Source organism: Haliotis rubra, unplaced genomic scaffold (assembly GCF_003918875.1).
Source record: "Haliotis rubra isolate DU_JTF1 unplaced genomic scaffold, ASM391887v1 Scf118, whole genome shotgun sequence".
NCBI lineage: Eukaryota > Metazoa > Mollusca > Gastropoda > Lepetellida > Haliotidae > Haliotis > Haliotis rubra.
The window spans coordinates 740,596-757,486 of NW_025765092.1; the positions used below are offsets into that span (position 1 = coordinate 740,596).

At 37.3% G+C, this 16,891-nt stretch overlaps 1 protein-coding gene across 2 annotated transcripts in view; it reads left to right on the top strand.

Annotated features, from left to right (window-relative positions):
- The window catches only part of LOC124259068 (sex peptide receptor-like), a 203,441-nt gene that overhangs the window by 125,290 nt on the left and 61,260 nt on the right, over nt 1-16,891 (top strand). For both annotated transcript variants that reach the window (XM_046693160.1, XM_046693167.1), the window contains one exon: nt 8,631-8,682. The gene's annotated coding sequence lies outside the window, so the exon portion shown is untranslated. The remainder of the gene's footprint in view (nt 1-8,630; nt 8,683-16,891) is intronic.

Below are 16,891 nucleotides of genomic sequence, written 5' to 3' on the forward strand. Positions count from 1 at the left end.
AAGTGGCCCTAAGATAGTGGCCCTAAGATGTCCCTATGCCTGCTATTTATTCCATTTTTTTTGTTTATTTGTTATTTGTTGATACTGTAGTAAGCAATATTCTAGTTATATTTGGCAGTTTGTGGATAAATTAATCTAGACCAGATAATCCAGTGATTGACATCTTGCGCATCAAACTGACCAGCCGAATCAAGGACATGCTCCAACCAAGTCACCAAATCTGTTCACCCAGCTCTCTTAGTCATCTCTTACAACAAGCATGGTTTACTGAAAACCACCTTTAACTCAAATTGTCTCCTGGGAGTATTCCTCTGAAACCATTAATTGGAATAAGAAATAGGGATAATGTCAAATGCACTCTTTGTGAAATATTGCCTGTTCCGGCTCAAAGTAAACTTGGTAAAGACATAAGTTTTTTATATGAAATATAAGGCTGACCTAATGTTTGTCTATGACCTTATAGTCAATAGCAAGAAAATGTGGTGTCTAGAGTTTAATCCCCTTGGCATGTTAGCTACTAACGTTAAGGCCAGACCAATTGTATTTCATGTTTTACAGATCTGCCGGTCGTATCTTTACAAGAATAAGAACAAAAATATAAATACATTTTCCCCACTCCAAAATTAAAATCCTAATGTTAATGTGATACAAGTGAACTCTCTTGAAACCAGTGTGAATCCTAAACTTACTCAACTTATTTTTAGTTGATATAAACAAACCAAAAGAGTTAACATGGAAACTCATGTGGGTTTTGCTTTAACAGGTGATTTTTTGTTTCCCCTCCTGCCTTTAGGTTTTATAAGGACAAAAATCTGTAAAACGATAAATAAAATTGGTCTGGCTTAATTATTTTCATGTTTACTAACGTGTGGCCATTTTTTGTTTGGATCGATATGTGCTCATTTGTGATCTGTTATTATGTAGTACCTGTTAAAATCTTTGTGTTTTTTTCTTGAATTCCTATTAAGTGTTTTGTATGACAGATGTTGAATCGACCAACAAGGAACATTTATTGTGGTTGTAATGACAGTTTTTAATATTGAATACATGGTATTGAACAACGACAGATCAATTAAAAATTGAATACAGGCTGATGAAATACATGGGGAATGCTGTGATGTAGATCTAAAGTTTGATATCTCAATCTCATGACTATGGCAATTTTTTGTCTATCATGTGGAGACTTATGTAATAATGGGGGTAGGGATTGGAGTTGGGGGGAGGGTGCATGCATGTGGTTGGTAGGTTTATTGTTTAATGCCGTAATCAGCAATATTCCAGCTACATGTATATGGCAGCAATCTGTCAATAATTGAGTCTGGACCAGACAATCCAGTGATTAACAACATGAGCATCGATCTACGCAATCGGGATACAATGGCATGTGTCAACCAAGTCAGCGAGCCTGACCACCCGATCCCATTAGTCGCCTCTTACGACAAGCATGGGTTACTGAAGACCACTGACTATATCTTCACACATGCCATGATTGTGATATGGCTTGGTGTATAATGGATCTGTGGGGATGTTAATATTGAAACTACTGCCAGTTTCAAAGTGATAGCTCACTGAGATACCACGCAGCAGCTCAACATGCATGCCCCACTCAGGCATATCATACTGAATCTGATCCAGTCAGTTTTATCTTCTTGATGCCAACCACGAGGCTGGGTAACAACGAGCAGCGTAATGTCTTGCTGCATATGCATAGTGTATTATATATACTTTAAATTATTTGTTGTTATATGCTTGTATTGGCTCCTTGAATGCTAAACAGATTTCCCTTACGGGACAATAAAGTTTATCTTATCTTATCTTATACATCAAACCTGACCATTTCTTTGTTTGGCAGATCTTCTATCCACTTGACAAATGTGGTGTTCTTTATGTCACGAAGATACAATAACCTGTTTCTTTATTATACTTGTTTAGATCTTGATTTCTTTCACATTACTAGTTTCGTGGAAAGACCGATCAAGACTCTGCAATAGGGAAAATCACTTTGTATTGTGTTTCTCTTGTGCAACTATTGTGTACTGTTATATTATGTTACTATTGTGTTTCTGTTGTTGCTACTGTTATAACTATTATGTTGCTACTGTGGAAGTATTGTCTTACTGTTGTTACTGTTTTGTTAATGTTGTTATCGTTGTAACATGTCATACTATTGTGGAACTATTGTTAATGTTGTTACTGTTGTAACAACATGTTACTATTGTGGAACTATTGTTTCTGTTGTAACATGTTACTATTGTGGAACTATTGTTTCTGTTGTAACATGTTACTATTGTGGAACTATTGTGCCTCTGTTGTTATTGAGTGTTGTTACTATTGTGGTACTGTCATTACCATTATGTTACTCTTGTGTTTCTATAGTACATATCTTGTTTTACTTGTATATCATTTACATGGATCTGAATGTGATCATTGTTGAAATTTCATTGTTCTCAGCAAATACTCTTTGGAAAACTAATTGTTAGCAAAAGCCTGTCAAGAAGTAGTTTTGTTTCTGTAAACATCCTTGGGAGAGTTTATGGCAGAATGGTGTGTGAAACTACCTGTCAGAAGGGATATGAATATTTTTAGAAAATAATTATAAGTCAATAGTAGTTTTGAAAGGAAACAGTATAATGGTACGTCTTCCCATTTTTTTCAATAGATGTACGATGAGTAATTAGTTAGAGTAGATGTTCTGCCGAAGAAAACATCTTAAAGTACTGTCAGAAATGCTAGAAAAATGCTTTTTTGCCCATATATCTTAATAAAGGTAATAAATGTACTATGTTGTCAATATATCAATTCGCCTATAGTGTACCTAATTTATATTTCAATCGATTTAACATTCCCATGCATTTAAAGGGCAGTTTACAGGAGAGAATTTGGTACCAAAACAACAACTTTAGATTTTTTCAGAGTTCAACAACAGAAATCTGAAATAGTCTTTAAATTTATGCAAATAATACAGGTGGTGTAAAAATAGGAATTTACGTTTTTCTTAAACAAATAAATGTTGAATGTTTGTGTTACTTTACTTAATTATCGTTTCTTTATTGGAGAAATATTAATATAAATGTTAAGTCTTGATAAATAAGTTTCCCGTCATGCATGCACATCTTTATCACAGCATCCACTATGGCCAACTATTTGTAGTCGATTGTTGCAAAGGTTTTATAAGTTTTATTGTGCTTGAAAAAGACAGAGGTAAACCTTTCATTAGTTTAGAAAGGGTTTCTTACAGAACTTGTAGAGCTGTTGGTATGTCTTACCAACAAGTTTACAATATTGTAAACAAATCAGACAAGACAGGGACCGTCTCAAAAGCAAAACCGGGACGTACAACCATCCTTGACAACTTTGACAAGGGAGTACTTAGACGGCGGGCTACAAACTTTAGAAGAAGTATATATATATTCAAAAGAAGCTACACCAGTGACTTCGTTAAATCTTTGGCCAATGTTCACAACTAGATTAAACTGACTGAATTACATCCATATATTTGCAATGAAATATACTGTTGACATGCAAAACATGTATCAAATAATGCCCCACTACCCCTTATTTTTCTAAGTTTTTGGTATTTTCATCAGTGAAAACACATTTTAGGGCATGTCTCAAAATTTATTCCCTCGGTCTACATTAGGTAGATGTTTCTTAAATTGATATTTGTTATTTAAGTAACTGTAATACCTCTGAATTTTAAATATAAGTCAAAAAGCATTTTTCTAGCATTTCTGACAGTACTTTAGTACTTCTGCTCAAGTGAAATAGCGACTCCGGATTACACAGAATTTCAAATTCAGCTTAGAAGAAATCACAAGAGGATGCAGGTCAGGCATGGTTGGAAAACATGGGACGTTTCCATGTGTGTGGGGGCGGTAGGGTAGCCTAGTGGTTAAAGTGTTGGCTCATCACGCCGAAGACCCGGGTTCGAATCCCCACATGGTTACAATGTGTGAAGCCCATTCCTGGTGTCCCCTGCCATGATGTTGCTGGAATATTGCTAAAAGCGGCATAAAACTAAATTCACTCTGTTTCCACCACTCACTGTTTTGCCCACTTACTATCCCCTCACTCACTGTAGTGTTGAGTGAGTGAGTGTTAAACTGGTGTCGACAAGTCCAGCATATCACAAGTCCCTTGTGCCATATGGAAGCTTCTTGTTTCTCATAATAATCTTCATATGATACCAACTTAGCATTCATTAAGATTCTTTATGAGAACATACATTTAAGCTTTTTCACAAATTTATTAGCATTCTTTTTGGTTTCAAAAGATCTTCAGTTATTCTATTTTAAAAGAGCTGTGGGAATAGCCACAGTTCCATATTTCAGTCTGCTGTATAATTGGTATGAGGTATATTTTCCACCAGTTTATTATCTTAGGTTTATCTAGTTCCAGTCACTTTACTGCCAAATATTTGAATGCAATTTCAAAGGAACTAATTACCTGTGTGATGCATGGCTTACTGTGATAGCAGCTACTTTTGCAAGCTAATTTGTTTTATAAGTCACCAGGTATCAGTTGAAAAAGAACAGTAAATATTTCAACAATATTACTATCTTGGATGAATCAGTTAGTCATGTTATTTATAGTTTAACCATCAGACATGTTTGACTTGGAATAGGACTGTAGTGTAATAAAGATAATTACGTTAAATTTTTAACCCTGTAGAGCTTTGAACGTTGATTGGATTAATTTCAATCACGAAGTGCTTAAACAACAGGTATATTGCGTCTCTGTGGATTCATCAAAAGTTGGGGCCGTGGGGTAGCCTAGTGGTTAAAGCATTCACTCGTCACACTGAGGACCTGTGTTTGATTCCTCCCTTGGGTACAATGTGTGAAGCCCATTTCTGATGCCATATATTGCTGGAGTATTGCTGAAAGTGGCTTAAAACCACACTCAATCACTCACTCATCAAAAGTTGCAAAAGTATGACGAAAGTAAAACTGTGGGTATTATTGAATTGGGTGTTAACCAGTGGGTATTATTGAATTGGGTGTTAACCAGTTACGACCAATTGAGATTCTTCAGTCTGAAGGGTTTGTGAGGCAGTATGTGTGGCAGATTGATTTATTGGAAGTGGGTGTTGTTGTTGATGTGAATCTCTTGAAGGTTACATTCACCTGGATAGTTGTTTTGTTTGGAACATTGGTTCTTGTTGGCCTGGTTGGTCATCTTGTGGAAGTATTTATTGTCCTTCTATTGGGATCGGGGGGCGGTGAGGTAGCTTAGTAGTTAAGGCGTTCGCTCGTCACACCAAAGACTCGGGTTCGATTCCCCACATGGGTACAATGTGTGAAGCCCCTTTCTGGTGTCCCCCACCGTGATATTGCTGGAACATTGCTAAAAGCGGCATAAAACCAAACTCACTCACTCTATTGGGATCGGGTAGGTCAAATGATTGGGTTTGTTGGTTGTGTAACACTGCTTTCAGAAATGTTCCAGCTATATGAGTGAGTGAGTTGGTTTTTTGGTCACTTTTAGCAATATTCCAGCAAAATCATGGTGGGGGACACCAGAAATTGGCTTCACACATTGTACCCATGTGGGGAATAGAACCCGGGTCTTTGGTGTGACAAGCGATGCTTTAACCAGTAGGCTACCCTGACGCCCCTCCAGCTATATGAAGGCATTCTGTGAATAATTGAGTCTTTACCAGACAATCCAGTGATTGAAATCATGTGGATCCGTCCATGCAATTGGGATATGATGACATTCATCAAATAGGTCAGCGAGCCTGATCCCATTTGTTGTCTCTTATAACAAGTATGGGCTGCTGAAGACAAATTCTAAACCAAATCTTCATGGATATCAGGGGATTGGGTTGGTCCGGGGATAGGGTAAATCAGGGTGTTGGGGGTTTGAGAGATAGGGAAGGTCAGGGATTTGTTAAAGGATTGGCTAGGTCCAGGGAATGGTTGGGTCATGGAATTGTGTACATCAGTGATTGGTCAGATGATTATGTAGGCCAGGGGATTGGTTGGGGTATGGAATTGGGAAGGTCAGTGATTGGTCAGATGATTATGTAGGCCAGGGGATTGGTGTGGTTATGGAATTGGGAAGGTCAGTGATTGGTCAGATGATTATGTAGACCAGGGGATTGGTGTGGTTATGGAATTGGGAAGGTCAGTGATTGGTCAGATGATTATGTAGACCAGGGGATTGGTGTGGTTATGGAATTGGGAAGGTCAGTGATTGGTCAGATGATTATGTAGACCAGGGGATTGGTGTGGTTATGGAATTGGGAAGGTCAGTGATTGGTCAGATGATTATGTAGACCAGGGGATTGGTTGGGTTATGGAATTGGGAAGGTCAGTGATTGGTCAGATGATTATGTAGACCAGGGGATTGGTGTGGTTATGGAATTGGGAAGGTCAGTGATTGGTCAGATGATTATGTAGACCAGGGGATTGGTTGGGTTATGGAATTGGGAAGGTCAGTGATTGGACAGAGGATAATGTAGACCAGGGGATTGGTTGGGTCACAGAACTGGGTAGGTGAGTACATGGAGTAGGTCAGGAGACTGAGCAGACATAGGGACAGGGCAGACTTTCCTTCTCCTGTAGTACATCTGACATCTTATTATTAACATTTCATCATAGGGTGACCTATTGTGACAGTCAGGGCTTTGATCAAGATGATTGCTAAAGTGGATAGTTGCACAAAACCTCACTGACACATGATTCCCCCTTGGTACAGTTGTCTATGAATTCCTGGATCTGAATACAAAGCATGATTGATGATCTGGGTAATCTTGCAGAAGTCAAGGCTATGATTAAGACTGGAAGCTTTGATCCTGGAATACAGATGGACCAAAGTGGTTGCCTTCTATCATAAAGGCAACTAAAGACTGGATGAACTGGACAAAGGAGGACTTTTATGGTTATTCCTGGCAGGGAGAATTCTTGGCCATATTCTGATTGCAATGCAATATTGACAGACTTCTTCCAATCAAAACACATAATTCTTCTAGCCATGTTTTCCTCATGTTGGATAAAGTATAGTGGATTCCAGCGAGATGTGATTGGTTATCAAGTTATCCAGTAGATGTCATTGACTATAGTATTCCATTGTCCAGGCCTGGCTTCAGAGCTTATACTCATGTAGCTTACATGATACAAAGGTGACGATTGCCTGGATGGTTTAATTGGGAGGGATTTACATTTGATTAGTTGTCATGATTCTGCTGTGATTGGTTGTAAAGGATTAGCATGTGATTGATTGTCAAGGTCATCAAGTGGTGGGTTTCAAGGCCAAGGATCTGGTGTGTGCAAGCTACAGGTTGTCAAGGAACTGCACTTATGCTTGTCAAACATCTTCATATGCTTGCTTGTCAAGGATCTGCACATGATTTATTGACATGGATCTCTATGTGAAGGATTTCCACGTGATATATTGACATGGATCTGTGTGTGATGGTTGTCAAACATCTTCATATGTTTGCTTGTCAAGGATCTGCACAGGATTTATTGACGTATGTGAGGGGTTGTCAAACATCTTCATATGTTTGCTTGTTGAGGATCTGCACATGATTCATTGTCATGGGTCTGTATGTGATGGTTGTCAAACATCTACATATGTTTGCTTGTTGAGGATCTGCACATGATTCATTGTCATGGGTCTGTATGTGATGGGTTGTCAAACATCTTCATATGTTTGCTTGTCAACCATCTGCACATGATTTATTGACATCGATCTGTATGTGATGGTTTGTCAAACATCTTCATATATTTGCTTGTCAACCATCTGCACATGATTTATTGTCATGGATCTGTGTGAAGGTTGTCAAACATCTTCTTATGTTTGCTTGTCAAGGATCTGCACATGATTTATTGTCATGGATCTGTATGTGAAGGTTGTCAAACATCTTCATATATTTGCTTGTCAACCATCTGCACATGATTCATTGTCATGGATCTGTGTGTGATGGTTGTCAAACATCTACATATGTTTGCTTTTCAAGCATCTGCACATGATTTATTGTCATGGATCTGTGTGATGGTTGTCAAACATCTTTATATGTTTGCTTGTCAAGGATCTGCACATGATTCGTTATGAGGGATATATATGTGATGGGTTGTCATGGATCTGCATAAATTTGATTATCATGGATCTGCATATGTTTGCTTGTCAAGGATCTTCATGTGATAGGTTGTCAAGGATCAGGGTCTGTTATTTGGCTTTCACCAAAAATGTATAAACATGTGACAAAACTTCTCAAATACATCAGGATCACCAAAATATCCTTCATATAATTGTATTTAATATGCCATTGCATTTGTACATTAACTGTGTGGAAACATCCTACAGGTTGGTAATACTGACCAAGGTTGGTAATGCAGTAATCCAGAGATATGACTTTGTTTCATCTCTGTTTACAAGAATACTTCGTATTTGCAAGAATTTTAAGACTAGTTTAGTCATGGTATAAATGTACTTTTCAGGATCTTAATTTCCAAGAGCTAAATCATCCTGTGAATTACATGAAATGCCATGGATTACAATGGTGTTTTGTGACTGGCTCCTTGCATGCATGAACTCATAAATAATCAAACATTTTTGGTGGATTTATCACAAAAAAATGTTTTGCCTAATGAAATCTTCAAATATTTTCTATTTGTTTTCAGATTTTACCTTGCAGTCTTATGAATAATTCCATGCAAAAAGTATTGCACTGAGGTAAGTGTTTTTGAATTCTGTTAAATTAAAACTGGAAATTTGTACAAGATTTTGTGAAAAAGAAAAATTAAGATATTCCATCTGAATATTTTTTCTCTCTAAGCTGACATCAAGTTGAAGCTCCTGATCAAAACTGGAGGTGTACTGAATTCATTTGGGTTCATCCAGACCAAACCCATGAATTTCCTTATTTATTTTCTTTTTGCGAAAGGTAGATGATTAAATACCTCACAAGAACAATGTTTAGAAGAAAAAAAATTGTTTCTCAACTCATACTTTAAAAGAATGTGTTTCAAAGATTTTTAACAGAAAGGAAAACTAGCTGTATCTTGAAGTTGTTTTCAAATGTATATTCCTAATTTAAAGGTTTTGAATACTGAATAGTTACCAGTACTTTGTAAGGGCATCATTGGATGTTTAGGTTTGCATAAAAATATTTGAATAAAACAGTATTTTCTTGGAATGTTGCCATGGGTGCAATATGTCCGTATCTTAGTTTTGTAAATCTTGCCATTTGACATTTTTTATCACATTTTTTGTGGGTAACATCAGTTTGCATTCAGTAAAAAACACATAAGTTTCCGCCCCACTCACTAATATTTTCCTGAAAACATGAACAATTTTTTTTCACCAAAGTCACTTAACTCTCCAATAATATCACAGCTGTTTGTAAAAAGCCCCATCAAATTTATACAGATGAAACAGAATTTAAAACAGTACAGGGGTTTCGTATCTTACCAAGCAATATTAGAATAATTACATCAAGGGTTGAAGGTCATGTTTCAGCCTGACCTTGGTATTCCTTGTGGATGAAATTACCCCCTATATCTGATCCTGCTTGGTACAGTGGCCATGATTAGATGGGCTTCTTCCTTAAGGAGATAATGATCATACTGACCCCTTTGTGGGTGCTACTGACCATCCCCATATTAGCTTGGACATCTGGCAGGAAGGTTGGTTACAGACAATACATGCTTCAAGGTCAAACTAAGGCCAATTTTGATTGGGCAATAAAAAACCTGTGCCACTTACTGATTGGTTGGCTTGATATTGTTGTCAATCTGTGGAGATAATTGGACTTACAAAGAAAGATTCCTGTTGTTACTTGCCACTAATATTTGATGATGGACTGTAGTGTAACAGTTTCGTGTCTGTAAGTGAAGGGAACAAATATCATAATTTTGTATATCTTACACTGAATGTTTGGTTCCATTGTGAATTTATCAGTATACAAGATATAGACAACATAGATCTGAACTGAAAATACTGTATGTTTATCGAGAAAACAGTATGTTTATCTGCAGTTATAATAATAATAATGCTAATTTTTGCGCCTAGAATCCAGCACGTTGCTGCTCTCCGGCGTTACATTATTACCCTGACGGATTTATACTTTCAAAGCTGCTACTAAGCACTTCATGCGACCGTATAGGTCCGTACATCCGCTTCTCAGGTACCCATTTGAACAGCTGGGTGGACTGAGTGCAATGTGGACGAAAGTGCCTTGCCCAGGGACACAACACAGTATGAGACCAAGGTCACAAATTTTGGTCTCCACCGGGATGATTCAACATTCTACAAATGGAATTGTTAAAACTATGTTATTTAAGAGTTCAGTTTGAAGATCACTGTGTGATTACGGGCTAAGACATAGGACAACATATGGTAGCCATTGACAAGTGTCTGTCTGGAAATAGACTATCAGGATCGGTTGGTCAGGCTCGCTGGCTTAGTTGACACATATCATTGGTTCCCAATTGCGCAGATTGATGCTCATGCTGTTGATCACTGGATTGTCTGGTCCAGACTTGATTATTTACAGACCGCCACCATATAGCTGGAATATTGCTGAGTGCGGCGTAAAACTAAACTCACTCACTCACTGTCTGAAAATACCTGTAGTACACCTCCATATACAATATATGTATATATTGTGCTAAGCTTAAATTGGTGGCAGTTGTGTTTGCTTGTTGCATTAATGCCTGGATTCGATGCCATGCATGTTGAAGCTTATTTCTTGTTCCCCTGAACATATTATTTGAATATTGTTAAGTAACAATATCACTCATGCATTTCAGTCTCTGGTTGGTCAGTCAACTTTGATTTTGTCTGATAAGTGCTGATTGCAGCAACTGTTTACAGACTAACTTGCTTTGAAGTTTTTACACTCATTGGTTCAATATGAAGTTTACCCCAAGAAAATGTTCTGAAACATAATGCTTATATCTTTTAACTTTTACCTTGGATTGGGAACCTAAATAATATCTCATCCTCATAACCATTTTGTGAGTCATTTTATGAAAAGCAGCAATTCAAGTCCATGTATAAATGTGAGTGAGTGAATGAGTTGGCTGTTTTAACCATATTCCAGCAATATCATTAGGCACCAAAAATCTCCTTCACCAGTTGTACCATTTAGGGAATTGAATGTGAGCATTTAGCATGAAGATCAAACAGTTCAACCTCCAGGTTACTCCACTACAGAATACCGGATACCTTCCGCCATCTTTGAAAGCAGGCAAGTTTACTTATATTAGGGTTAGGTTAGGGTAAGGTTTGGGGTTAGGGTAAGGTTTAGGGTTAGGGTGGCGTGACACTAAACAATATGGCTGGTAGGTATCCGGTGTTCTGTACCGACTTGTTCAACTTACTAAACATTTGACAAATTCCATAGTGAAATCATTGTCCAGTGTTGTTGACAACTGTAATCAATCAAGTTGTCGTTCCTGTTCTATTACCCCAAGGTGATGACGGTTTAATTGGGTGAAACAATCCAAATTGAATCTGGGCGCAGCAGGATGACATTTTCTTGCCCTGACTTGCAACTTAATTAATAGGAAAAACATCTAGTCATGGGTTAATATGGCCAATCATCTTTTTGATAGAACAAGATTTTAGCACACAATGTCTATGCATTTAGATAGTACTTTCCTTGAAAGGATATAAAGTTGTAAATAAAATACATCTATATTCAAATTTTTGTTTTATTCTTAAACACTAGTATATTGTATGCATAGATTTCATTTTTCATAAACTTTTTTCATTACATACAATATTAACCTTTTGTTAGTGTTATTTAGGCTGTCGTATTTAAACCTAATAGGATGTATAATTTTAATTTAAATGTAAATTAAAAGAAAATATTGACCAAAGCATTTTTGTCATTGTGTTCATATCACAGTCAAAAGCTCAGTAAAATTGTGACTTGTGTTAGAGTGTTGAACATTATTTTACGTAGCTTAAAGCACATGTAACCTCTGTTCATAATAGGAATTTGCATTAGCCAGATTCTACGTACAAATGACTTCAAAATATTGTTATTGTTGGTTATGTTACCCATATTATGAATACATGACACTTTTATCCACCTGAAGAAGGAGCAAGAAGTAGTTCTGATCCTCATGACAAAGTGAGTGAGTGAGTTAGTTTATGCTGCTTTTAGCAATATTCCAGCAATATCATTGCAGGGGACACCAGAAATGGGCTTCACACATTGTATCCATGTGGGGAATCAAACCCGGATATTTGGCATGACAAGTGAACACTTTAACCACTAGGCTACCCCGCCGCCCCTCATGACAAAGAGTAAAAGACGTTGTTATCATTAAGAAGTGTCATGTATTCAAGTTCCTCCAACTACTAAATGTGTTTTAAAGACTTTATTACCCATTATTGTTATTAAGGGTGGCTGAAAACACTTTGACATGACATGTATTAAGTATGATGATACTCTTGCGCTAACTGATGAACTGCGCTAACAACCAGATAAAGAACTGTGGAAGCAGTGGAGACATTATATTGACAGAGCTTGTTCCATCAGCTGGCAAGATGATGGCTTTGGTTTTCCATAGGAACTCTAATGGTGCCTTTGCTGTTCTTTTATTCCAAATGATTCTACTGGTAGACTACCTCTCGAAAGGCTGGACCATCAATGGCCAATGTCATATTTATTTGCTTATGCAACTTCATGATAATATTGAGGCTGCATGTTTTGGAGAACTCATTGAAGGTATGTTGTTCCACCAGGCAATGCACCAGTGCACAATTATGTCACATTGGTTGCACTGCATGACTGGCGTCCAACTTATTTAACATCCTCCATACAGTCATATTTCTGAGATTTCACAAACTTGAAGAGAGAATGTCTTGCACCACCAGGACAAAGTCTTCTACACCAGTTGAAAAAAGGTACTGCAGACAGTTTAACATGTAGGAGATTAACAGGGATTAATTTGGGCCCAGGAATCTCCCAAACGGTGCTATTTTTAAGACAACATTTCATACAGTGGCTCCATCTATATATTATTCTAGTTTACAGTGCAATTTGCTGGACTGGTTTCTTGTGTGCCTGCACTCAAACACACTGAACATGATTCCAATTTCCCTGTTTCACTGACAGTTTGGTCAAATTACTATATGATGAATATTGCATTAAGGTTCTGTTAATGCTCATCAGGCATTTGAAGGGGATTTTAGCAATATCACTAACATGTAAGTGGCATGCTCTTATTAAGATGAATATGGTACTTCAATAGATGCCAAGTACTAACCCTGAATCTTGACCGCTACACCAATTGAGTATTTACATAAATAAGCGATCGCCGAGCCTGTGCATTAATGGTAATCTAGGTAATGAATGTACAAACATGATTATCTGATAATTAGCATGCCAGAGGAGGTTGAATGTGACTGTCAGCTCTAGGGAGAATCAATCAGTGACCATTGTCCACAAATAACCAGAGCTACCATATCCATAGCAACCAGTGGTGCCATTGTCTATATCACATGACCTGTAACAAGAATGCAGGTTTCAATGGTTAGGACTGTAACGAAGCACAAACAAGTTTCAAATCATGATTTTGTGGTGGCATTCTTTATATTTTTGTCTCTATAATGATAAAAAGACGAGGAATTATATATTTGTTGCATGAAGTACGTGCTTTAGCCTCTGCTGTTTTCTGAACAGGGCATTGACTGTTTCAGATTCTTAAAGCCAAATATTTTTTGAAAACATATGCAGAAAATGCATAGCATGATAGCCTCTGCTGTATTCTGAACAGGGCATTGACTGTTTCAGATTCTTAAAGCCAAATATTTTTTGAAAACATGATATGCAGAGAAACACATAGCATGATAGCTTCATGTAGACTGTGTAATGCTTAAGATAATCTGAAGGCAAAGAGCATTTTAAACATTTGTAATTTGTGTGTATACATATAAGTGTTGCAGCTTGTACTGGGTGATGAATGCACTGTTTCTCCAATATTTTATGTGTGAGACATTACCTGGGGGAATCTCGGGGGAACTGGCTTACCACTAAAAACATTAAATGCTGCCATTTCACCTGTATTGTGTACCGGTACATTTTGGCCCTGAAGGCCATAAACATGGGCTTGAAGCCAGGAAATTCATTCATAAATACCTGTCAAGCCAGAAAGGATTTCTAAATTACAATCTGTTGAATATGAAAATAGTAATAATAATAGCCCTAATAATATATTTGTAGTTCACTCAGCAATATTCAGACAGCAGCCTGTAAATAATGATGACGTCATGAGAACTTATTTTCAGAACATCATGGATATATATAAATAATGATCTAATGAAGATAAAGGATGAAGATATAATGGTTTGTAAAATTCTTCCAGTTGGTTTGTGCATGGAACAGTGACTACATAGTTTTTTTTGTACATTGTCGTTATAAAAAGAAAACTCAGAATTCGAATTCACTCTTTTAACATTACTTACTAAAATTAACATTAACTGCTACTGAAAATTGTTCAATACTTTAAGTGTTTTTAATATCTACTTTGCTGTAATATCTTTCAAAATTCGGTCAAATAGGAATTGTAGATGGCAAAATTGATGCCGTTGTGTAATGGGTCGTAAAGCAGTAATGGTTGGAATCCATGATATATAGCCATGAATATGAGTCTTGGTTTGTCATGGCCATACCATACCCCATACTCACCAACTCATACCTGAGGTGGGTTTCACTAAAGTGGGAAATGTCTAAGACCTGTATAGCTTACTTCCGACTTCATGCCAGTTTGTTGTTATCTACCTGAAGGAACGGTTCCAACAACCAGAAATGTTGCTGACACCATTCACCTATGGTTTTCCTTTTCGAGATTCCGTTATTTATAGAGTGCCCTGACGAGACTGTGATACTCTGTTGACATTCTCAATCATCCAGTGTATTTTGATAAATGCACTGGGTTCATTCGATGCTATAACTTTGTTTGAAGTCATTCATTATGGCTTTATTCCAGCATTTAGCCAATATGCAGTGATATGTGTGAAATACAGCATCAGACTCGACTCTACATGCTCAGTATTAGAGAACCAGACAAGAAACGGTCTTCACATTCTGTGGCCATCATTTACAGCATTTCTCCATCATGTAGCCAACATGCTGTGATATAACTGAAATACAGCATCAGACTCAACTCTCAGACAGTTTTGACCAACTGCATGGAAAGTCTTCATATTTATCGACTGTGATCACTTTGTCAGTTACAGCTTATTGCTTTCCGGAATTCAATCCAATACATGATACAACACTCAGTTCTGGTCATGTGATCTAGGCATATCTTTTAATGAGAGTTATCTCCCCTGGTTACATGTGACATTAGGATTCATATGCGGAAAAGGATTGGTAATACATGACAGTGAAGATCTGGGTTAGAATTCGTATTCAGCAACCCATGCTTGTCATAAGAGGTGACTAAAGGGATCAGGTGGTCAGGCTCACTGACTTGGACATTGTATCCCAATTGTGTAGGTTGATGCTCATGCTGTTGATCACTAGATTGTCTGGTCCTGACTTGAGTAACTTACAGACCACAGAAATATAGCTGCAACATTGCTGAGAGTGGCACTGACCAACAAGAAACAAACAATCAAACAAACTTCACATTCTGTTTGTTTTTCTGTTTTGTTTCTCAATATGGCCCCAGGTTTCGGATTTGAGTCCGAATTTTGTATATACTGAAAAGGGAGGTAATTAGTTGTCTTATTTTTTGGGTTATCATTGAATCAGTAGCCCTCATCACGCCCAAGGCCTGGGTTTGATTCCTCACATGGGTACAATGTGTGAAGCCCATTTCTGGTGTCCACCGCTGTGATATTGCTGAAGTACTGCTAAAACGGCGTAAAACCATACTCACTCACTCACTCACTCACTCACTCACTCACTCACTCGCGAAACATGAACAATAGTGTGTTTGTGCATGTGGATGAGTCCCGATCTACATTTCAATTATTGTTTATTTTTTAAATGTTACCCATGTTCACATGACGTTATTGTTCACACAATGATATACATCACGTTGATGACAACTCATGGCCATCTGTACAGAGATGGATTGTCAAATCTCTGTAATCGGAAACTACACTAACATATGTTGCATTGTGGGTCTATCAAGTGATCCTTAGTCAATAGTGTGACACACTGACAAAATTGTTAGTTAATTTAATTTTCGTTCAAACTCTGCTTCCCAACCTGTGCTCAAGTGATGCATTCAAGTCAACTTCAGTTCTCTATTCTCTTTTGGGTATGTGTATATACAACTCATAAAAGTTAAGGAATACACCATTCTTTCATAAGTCAATCTCTCATCGTATGACAGTTGCCATGGTGATTTAAAGAATTGAGTCCTCTCCTTCTTTTGAGTAGTACATGACACAGTCGTCATGAAATTGATAAATGATTTGTTATTTCAGTGGTTTCTGTGCAGCTTGAACTGCTGTCTTGGAAGTCCTATATGACATCTAGGTCTGTGTGTAGTCAGTATGAGTTGATAAAGCTGAGAATTTTATGTTGAAAGTGAATTTATTAATTGTTGGATGTAACTTTGCAGAAAGGGCTCATTTGCACAAAGTGTCTCAATGAGCATGATAGCTATGATTAACAAGCATGAATACGGGAAAGGACTCTCCCTTTAAAAAGGTGACTTAGCTCAGCTGAATGTCAGTCCTAGCAAACTTGATACATGTTACTTGATCCGCCAATTCAAGGTTATGATGTATGCTAATTTAACACTATGATTATTATATTCTATGAAATATTGCATTTCACATTACTTTCGAATTCAACAAACAAGGATTATTGTTTACACAATGATTCATTTCCTTTTACATAGCAAATGGTCTACTCTCATGCCCCTTGTTGAACAGGGGACATTACTCTCTCTGGACATTGGACAGC